Here is a 10,188-nt window from a genome sequence, read left to right on the forward strand (position 1 = left end):
AACATTTATAAATTTATCATGAATAAATACATAATAAACAGTTTTCAGATAATGATTAATAATTAATGCATACTAAATATTAAATAAATAGATAAATAAATAAATCAACGTTGTGTTGTTATTTCTTGTTGTTTAACGTTTCTAAGCATAATAAAATAATAAATTCTGCTGTCGTTGTTTGAAAATAAGGTGTTTATTGTTATTATTAATATGTGACCTACGCATCAAAAGTACAATATAGTTCCACTGGGGATTGAACCCAGGACTTCTGCGTGTAAAGCAGACGTGATAACCACTACACCATGGAACTCCTTGCTTTAATGCTCTCATGGGATGGTAAATATATATTGGTAAATCCTAATAAGACCAGATTCAGAATACCTTAAAATAACGCCCTCGGGTTATCTCGCAAAATCTCGAACTTCCAAAACGATGCATTCACTTGTAAGAGAACAATCCAAATGTCAGAACTTAGCCTGGAGGATTTACATTGTTTAAAACGTCAAAGAATTAAAAGAAAACTTCAATCTGTTTAGCGTCAGCAGACAAATGGCTATGATAGTGTCGCGTACGTACACCCTAATTTGCAGGAAAAGTATGCATCATAGTTGTAAAAAAGAATGATTTTATTTTAAATTAAAACAATAAAATAAATTGAATAAATTGACTTTAAATTAAACGAACAAAGCTATAGAATATTGTAGTTTCTTTAAATTAACTTCCAATACAATAGAATAATATTATACCGAAACTATCCAATAATGTTAAGTTAATTAAAATACCAAAAAACAATCGAATACTGTTTTAAACTTTAAATGTCAAAACTAAAGGAAATTTTTTTTTTTAAAATTAAAATTGTTTAGATAATTGTCAGACTTAGATCCAGGATACTGAAAATCGGTTTATGTAGACATTTTCAGGGTTTTGAAACTAACATTATTACATTGGAGACTAGTAGATATCACTAAAGACGAAAGTTGGTCTTAGTCCAGTGGGACTAAGGGGAAATTGGATATTAATTTAAGTTCAACAGAAAGGGTGGGAGGTGAGGTCTGCTGTCTTCTGAATTTGCAAGAAGTGTTTTTTTTCCCCACTGCATTTAGTTAAAGTTTATTTAAATTCCATACCTGAAACATTGCTTTGATAGCAAAACTGTCTATACCTCTAAACATGCATTAATAGCTAAATTGTATATGCCACTAAACACGCTTGATAGATAAACTGTATATATCTCTAAAAGATGATTTGATGCATATTACTAAAGCTTCAAAGAGCTTGTTTAATTGGCTTGGTGCAAAAGAAGATAAAATACATTCTTAAAAATTTTTTTCAGTATAAAATCAATTTCAATGAGATATTTTTATTTTGCTTGTCTATGCATGTTATTTTTTATAAATCTACTGGGGGAAATAGCATTGACGCCCGCAAAAAGGGGAAATTGTCCCCACTCCCTGGATTTCATCGCGAAAGAAGATTTGGCCTACATCCGTAAAACTTAATTGCTGATCACTATAAGTTTGCCTCCTCACCCAAAAAATAATTCTGCGATCGCCCTTGCATGAATATTATTGTTATTATTTATTATTATTATTATCATTATTATTATTATTATTTTGAATGCTCATATTTTTTATCAACATTAAAGTACATGTACACGATTTCATGATATTATTCAGACTTTCCAACTCCGATCTCCACTTCCAAGTAAATATATAGAACATTCATCAAGCAGTGATAGTCCCGTTTTGAGTTTTAGCGTCCGATATCAGGAGCGGCAACTTGTCCGTAAAGGGTATTGTGAAAGGGGTCCATTGTAAATTCAGATTTGTTAAATTTCTCATTAAAGAGTAGCAGAATCCAAAGCTACTACAACTTTCTAACATCAAATGTAAATACGTCACTGCATTACAGTTGAAAATTTTATCAAGGCAATCACACGCACTTTCTTCTGACTGGTTTCGTCTCAGGTACCGTTATACACATCCTCTGTATGATGAACTTAAAATAGTGTCTCCGTCTGGAGGCGATGTTTGTCGGAAAGCGGACAAGGAAATAGCCAAGATGGATTTGAAGAAAAGAAACAATTTTAAAACATTTTTTACATTATATTTTAAGTTATCAAACTCACAATAAACACAACATCGATCAGTTAGGAATTTTGTTCATAAAATTGTTCAATTTTGGTGTTATTTGCCTCATTTTCTAACAGTCATACAATTTCACAACCTGGAGCTCAAAATACAAATTCTTCTTAGCCTAGTCCCTTAGCGTCCTATGATGCTCCGATAAGGCAATTTCAGTACAACTGATATTTATTTTCAATGGAATTTTCACGTAATGTTTTGTATGACGTATATTTTTTTGTCTGTATTGGACATGTAAGGCACGAGTTTATCTTGAGTTTCCCAACACTATTGAATTCCATGCATGAAATATTAATAGAAATACAACAAGCCGTTATATGCAGCGGCTTTTCTTTTTTAATTTAGTTATGATATTGATAGCGTGCTACCTTGGCCTCCCATAATGTTCCGCTCACGAGGTCAGGCACGCACAGATGAATGGCTGATAAAAGTGGAAAAATTCAAGATGGCGAAAGTAACACGTAAAAGTGTTGGCAATAAAGGAATAACAATGAGACGGTTATTTCCAGCTATATCGCCACCAGCTTTTTCGTTGTATTAGTCACAACTATACCAGTTAAAGTAATACTGAGTGTTTGATGAGTCACTATGGAGTACTGTCATTTTTAGCCATTATGTGTGAGTTGATGGGGAATTGGTATGGTGAGAAATTCCGGAAATATATGGATGTACTTTTTGCGCGCCTGTGTGTGAAGAATAGAAGCCTTATTTAAATGAAAGTTTCGTGGATTATGTCTTACCTTTATTTTACATAATGTTTCAATATTTTCTAATTTACCGAATGTTTTGGTCATGAAGCATTCTTGTATTTTGAAATGCAATGATAGAACAGATAATGGGGTCGGCCTGGGTAGGATTTGTTTGGTAATGAAGTAGATACCCATTTATGGAATGCAATTTTTGGAGCTTTACACTTTTGACGTTTCTATCTATCCTGCTTAGAATATTAATAGTTTGCTATTTACGATATGATAGCCACGACTGGGAATCTGTATATGTCAAATATTAATATTGGTTCTATTTGAAAAATATGCTCAGAAAATAGATTTATATCTGAAATCGCTGAATAATTTGACATAGGAATCATTAGATTTATGAAGCGTTTACTTGAGCAATGTTATCATGAAAAGGTGTGCTCTCTTCTAAGGTAGATGCTAGGTTTTCCTGGTCGCTGTTAAACACTGACGATCTAAAGAGATTTTTTTCCTCACATAACTCATCTCGGATATCAAAAATATTTTCCATTCTAATTTAGTCAGGCATTTATGACATATTTGCCTCAGATTATAGATTACTTGTTGTAAAGCATTATTAACAATTTTAACCTTCTGTTTAATTGTACATTGAAATGTGTAACTGGTCAAATATGAAGGAATCTTACAGTTGCCTATGACCTATCAGAACTGCTGCTGTAAATGTGACAATAAAAGGCTGTTTCACAATGGTACTCGTGCAGCTCTAAGAATTTTTAAAGACGTACAACTAGTATCTAACGCTCAGTTTACTGGCTTGGATGTGGCCTATTGCTGTTAGAATACTGAGCTTGTCGTTTTGGAGCTATTGCTAAACACACACACACATATATATATGATGCCTGTCAATGAATCATTCCTGACAAATTGATTATTTTATCGTCATAGTGATTTTGAAGTTTCAGTTTAAGATTATCTAAATCAATTTAGATGAATCAATTGCACAGTTTGAAGACGAGATAATTCACCTGTTTAAACAGATTGGCTTCCATTGTGTTATGATGCAGTGCAAAAGATTCGAAGAAAGTAATCTCTAAAACTGTTTGCGAATCAGCGACAGGAGAAAATCTCAGTGACCATAGGGACCACAAGTTATTAATTGATGAACACCAAAAGCACACATAAATTAATACTGTACATGTATGCGTTAACACATTTTGCTTTCATAACCATTGTATTTAGCGTTATTTGAGAATACAGTACATGGTACCGATCATGCGTTAGAGAATGCATGTATGTATGCATGTATGTATGTATGTATGTATGTATGAATGGATGTATGGATGTATGTATGTATGTATGTATGTATGTATGTATGTATGTATGTATGTATACACCATCTATATCCTAATATACCATAATATATATTAAGATTTTGTGCCTACTTTTAGCGATAAATACAGACATATTTAGTGTGCGCTTTTGAGTCAGTATAATGTATCGGCTTAAATTCCAATAATCACGCACCTTTCATGTATTGATCGTGTTTATGTCACAGATTGACGATACGAAAGACATTCATGCCGTGTGTGTGTGTGTGTGTGTGTGTGTGTGTGTGTGTGTGTGTGTGTGTGTGTACATAGTCTGCACTGATGAATATTTCTCAGAGTATGTGTATCAACTCCGTTAAATACAACTAAAATGTTACATTTATCTCTGATCACTTTAGGTATTTGTGTATATCGTTGAGTGACATAAATTTTATCCGTATTTTTATGTCTGCCTCTGGAAAATATTCTAGCTGGACTTGATTGTTTATCCAGCATCACATCACCGTATACTACGAGATTATTATCAAATCAATCTAATTCATCAATTGTCAACACTCAGTGCTTCATCAATATCGGTTATAAAATTAATAATGTCGTCACCATCTTCATTTAACAATTTTGCATTTTCATTAAAATCTTTAAGTACATCATAACATCTCTTATCATCGACTAATGGTGCAACTAAATACAACTTGTCCCACTTTAACCATCTCATTATAAGATTAAACAGTCATTGCGTTTTACCGGACCCAGATGGACCTATTATAATCATTCTGATAGACTAAGGTAATGCTGAAATATGTTTTACTGGCTCTTGCTTTCGTGTCGCTGAGAATCAATTACATCCATATTATAAATATACGTGAATCTATATTGTTTACGTTGTAGTGTTAAAACTCCAACCACTGATTTGGCCACTGTTACAACAAAAAAATGGAAAAAATAGAATATGGTAGAAAATGTGCAATAAGTAACAGAATATTTTTTTCGTTTTTACCTAAAATTCAACGTAAGGATAATAATAAATAATAATAATGAGGACTTTGTATAGCGCCTAATCTTTAGAAGCTCTAAGCGCTTTACAACATTAGACAACACCTATAAGATAAAAAACATATAATAATATTATTACAAAAACAAACACCGTGAAATTAGAAAAACATTAAAAAATCAAAAACATGCTGAGAATATTTCAAGTAGTAAACATTATTAGGTCTTTAAGTTTGTTCTTGCAGTCGAAATAAGTGAGTTTTGAGAGCCCTCTTGAATGTGATCACTGTGTCTTTGTGTCTAAGTTCAGTGGGCAATAAATTCCACGTTGCTGGGCCCTGGTATGCAAAAGAACGCTGTCCATATGACTTTGTTTTCATAGTGGGAATAATGAGTATACGATTGTCAGAAAAGGAACGTAAGTATCTTGCTGGTGTGTACACATGGGTGAGGGCGGATAGGTATGTTGTACTAGAGTCCGACAGTGAAACGTAGCACAGAGAACAAATTTTGTGTTTGGTTCTGGATCGAATGGATAGCCAGTTTAGGGTACAGAGCAGCGGGGAGGTGTGCTCTGATCGTGATACTCTAAGTATGATCCGAGCAGCTGTGTTTTGAACATTTTGAAGTTTCTGGAGTAGATATTGAGATGAACCAGACAGAATTGAGTTCCAATAGTCCAGTATTGAAAGTACTAATGAACACACAAGTGTTTTAGTGGCATCAGCTGAAAGATATTTGCGAACTGAGCTGATGCGTCTCAACTCAAGATATGCAGCCTTGCATATGTTCATGACATGTTGGTGCAATGTGAGAGTACTGTCCAGAGTAACACCTAGGTTTCGTACTGATTGTGTGAATTTAATGTTGGCCTTGCTGATATTTATTGCTTGAGGTCAAGGATGTAAATGAGAAAGTCTTTTTGTTGTGATCAGAATGGCCTCAGTTTTATCATCATTCATCTGCAGCTTGTTACATGTCATCCATGATTTCACATCAGAAATGCACTTCTCTATACCTTGGATGGTAGCATCAACTTCAGTTGGATGGCTAGATTTGTACATTTTGGTGTCATCAGCGTACAATTGGAGAGACACTGGATGATGATCTATGACACTTGAGAGCGACTGAGTGTACAGAATGAAGAGAACAGGTCCAAGAACAGACCACTGTGGAACACCACAACATAGATCAACTGGGCTGGAGTGTATCCCATTTGCAGATACAATTTGTGTCCTGTTGACCAAGTATGAATTGAACCACGGTAAGGCTGTATCATGAATGCCAAATGCATGCTGGAGACGGTGAAGTAATATAGCATGGTCTATTGTGTCAAATGCTGCAGACAAATCAAGGAGGGTGAGGAATGTAATCTTTCCGCTATCCAAAGCAGAGAGAATGTCATTAACCACTTTTAGAAGAGTAGTTTCAGTACTGTGGCAAGGGCGACATGCAGATTGCACATTGCTAAAAAGACTGTTTGAATTTAGATGAGATACAAGCTGGGATAGAACAACCTTTTCTAAGATTTTTGATATGACTGGGAGATTAGAAACTGGGCGGTAATTCTTCAAATCGTTATGGTCTAGTGTTGGTTTCTTCAGCAGAGGCTTTAGAATGGCAGTTTTGAAAAATGATGGGAATTCCCCGGATGAGAGAGAGGTATTAATAACATCAGTTAGTGAAGGCAATAATGGCTCTAAGCACTCAAGCAGCAAAATGGACTGACCTTTGCTCAAGTGTGAGTGTGGTTTGGACTAGTTCAAACGATGTGTGGTCGAAATTGAATGTTGTGGTGTAGTTAAGACGTTTTATCATGGAGTTCTTTGTGATGACAGCAATTCCACCTCCGCGAGAATTACGAGGGAACGACTTGATGGAGTAAGAGTGGGTGTTAGATCCGCACACTTGGGCTCATCTTTAACCATTCATATGGAGACAATTCAACAAAAGCTGTCAAAATTTTCAGGAACTCCTTGGGCTAAATACCCAGGAGAAAAACGCATTCTGCTGCTGCAAAATGGTTAGCACGACAGGCAATATGGCAAATTGTTATACCACCACCTAAACTAAATCAGCATGCACGTTTTGATGTCAGCACTCCTAAGGAAGTTCTTCAAGCAGATCTTCTATTTTTACCACACGATACTATCAAAAATTGGGAGACGTCAATTAACATACAAATACGCGTTGACTGTCGTTGACTTTGCATGTAGATATAAGGAAGCAGAGCCATTATCAGCTAAAACAGCTGCTGAAGTTGTAGCTGCTTTGAACGAATTTATCAACGAGGACCCTTACGATGGCCACAACTATTACAGGTTGATCCTGGCAAGGAATTTCCTGGTGCAGTATCATCTCTGATGAAAAAACATAATGTCGAACATAATAGACAAGAACATACCATAATTAGACGAGGACATACAGCAATTCATCGTGATCAGGCAATTGTTGAACGATTTAATTGAACACTTGCTGAGCGGTTATTTGGATATCAGTATGCGAAGGAAGTAATTCACGATACGAGAGTAGACGAGGACATACCGCAATTCATCGTGATCAGGCAATTGTTGAACGATTTAATTGAACACTTGCTGATTGGTTATTTGGATATCAGTATGCGAAAGAAGTAATTCAAGATACGAGTTCTCGTGAATGGGTTGCAAGATTACCATATGTGATAGCTGCATTAAATAATGAAATTATTCGAACAACCGCCATGAAACCTATTAATGCAATTACAAAGAGAAATATACCAATAAAACGACATGATTTTTCAAAACAACCAGTATTAGGTAAGGTTACTGTCAGATGTTTATATGAACCTGGTGAACATGAAGTTGGTAAATAAGAGCGACTGATCGTATTTGAGTGTAACGACACATAAAATATCTAGCGTGGTACTTTCAACGGGTAGACCAGCAATCTACAGATTAGATTCAACTGCTCCTCAACGTGGATTTGAAAGTGAACAATTACAAGCAATTCCTGAAGACACACAATTACCACCGCATTCACTTTTGTAAACTATCACCTTGACGTCGATTACATTCAAGACAGGTCTGCTTTACATTTTCGCGTTTATGACCAAACCTACTATTAATTCTGTCTACGGTAAATTGTCTTGGATCATTACTCGAGTATCGCCACAACATTATTGTATTACAGCTCGCACAATGATTATTTTGCTGTTGTTTCGGCATCATTATAAATTCAGTGCTAAGGTCAAATTCGCGCTTATTATTTGCACACTGTTTATAACTATTTTTTTTTCTTATTATATTTTTGTCAATAACATCGCCAGTGGTTTCTGTAACGTCTATAATAACCGTCCGCAACTGAGATATTTGTCTAACTCTAGACACTGTGAGATAAACTAAATTTGACAATTCGATACGATCATCGACGATCCAAACTCGCGTATCAGAAATGGTTAACCCCTGAGATGAATGAATCGTCATTGCGTATGCTAGCGTCCATGGAGTTTTTTCCATTTTGAGCGCATCTTCAACATCATTGACAAGAACCGAAACAATATCAATTAATACAAGATTTTATTTTTCTGACGATCCTGGCATATCAACGTCGATATTCTGCCATCGCGTATCAACCGGTCGATAACATAATGGTACGGGTAGATTTGAAAACCTTTATTTATGTAGCATAAAAAATTGTTCTTAAAGTGTATCACGAACTATCTTTCTACTTGCCATTATCAAATCATTTGGTCTCCATAAGTTCCAAACGTTGCTCATAGGATTTCTGAAATTATATCACGCATTATTTCACATTGAACTTTATTCGGCTGTAGTTTGATTAATTTCTTAAACTCGCTTAATTCTGGATCAAGAGATCTATGATCAGCAGCTATTTCTTCATAACAATCAACAAAATTCTTTAACCATTCATGTGGAGACAATTCAACAAAAGTTATCAGTTGACCATGATCGCCACACCTTATAACAGCAGTATTTTTTATTAATAACCAATCAAGAAATGTTTTCAATGTTTCTTTAGGCACTGTACATATTTCATCACAAAGGATAATATTTGGAATGTATTTTTCGCCCATTCCATCAGGAGTCCATGCTTCTCCTTTCCATCGAGAAAAGCTGTGATAAGTACATGATCTAATATTTCTTTCTCTTATTTCCCTTGCAAGTCTGTGTGTATGGGTTAAAACGATCATTGTTTTACAAGAACCCCAGGTCCATTAAGATAAACTGTTTTATGTCTAGCTACGGGATCATACACTGACGGTGCAGATGATAGCTTTAATGTCTGATCAAGTATATATGGGATAACAGGCAATCATATCAACCGATATAACATCTCTGTGATCATATTAACTATTCCACAATCCATCGTTTCTGTATTCGACACAATTCGATATTATATCATTGAGAAAATCAAATCGAGTTGGTTTCCACGAATTTTTCTCTCTAGCAAAATGAGCCGCAACTGACGAAACAGTAAAACAATTACTCAGTAATCGTTCAGCATCATCGGTATATTTAACGCAAGATTTTTCATTTCTTCGTGGAGAGATTCTGTACGATAAATAACGCCATTAGGTCGTACAAACTGATCATAGTTTTCATCATCAGAACGTTGAAATAGCCACACTGATACAGGATCGTTTTTACTTATTTCGTTAATAAAATCAAATATATTTCCGTGGTAAAATTTAACAGTTCGATTTCATGGAAATATTGTTATTCATTAGTCCACGCATGCGCATTATGATCAATAATTTCAATCGAAGCTCCTTTTGATTTATATTTTGATTCGTACAAAATCTCTGCGGTCATAGATTTTAGTCTTCCTGGGAATATTAGTTTCTTTTCTAGCTCAGCGACATCTTTGACGGACGCTCCGATATCTTGAACTATTTCTCCCCACTCATTTATTATTTTACGTCTTTTATCCGTTGGACCGTTTCCACGAGTCGAAACGGTAAAATGTTCCGTTACTCGTTCGGTTACACATTTCAGTCTTGAAAATTATTAGATTATTAACGCTGGGGTTATC

General features: G+C 35.0%; 1 non-coding gene across 1 annotated transcript; it reads right to left on the reverse strand.

Moving 5' to 3' along the window:
* Positions 1 to 238: 238 nt before the first annotated feature.
* Positions 239 to 310, reverse strand: Trnav-uac (transfer RNA valine (anticodon UAC)). The gene has a single exon. It is a non-coding gene; the product is annotated as a tRNA-Val (tRNA).
* Positions 311 to 10,188: the final 9,878 nt, after the last annotated feature.

Source organism: Sinohyriopsis cumingii, chromosome 12 (genome assembly GCF_028554795.1).
Source record: "Sinohyriopsis cumingii isolate HCF-2022 chromosome 12, ASM2855479v2, whole genome shotgun sequence".
NCBI classification, from domain to species: domain Eukaryota; kingdom Metazoa; phylum Mollusca; class Bivalvia; order Unionida; family Unionidae; genus Sinohyriopsis; species Sinohyriopsis cumingii.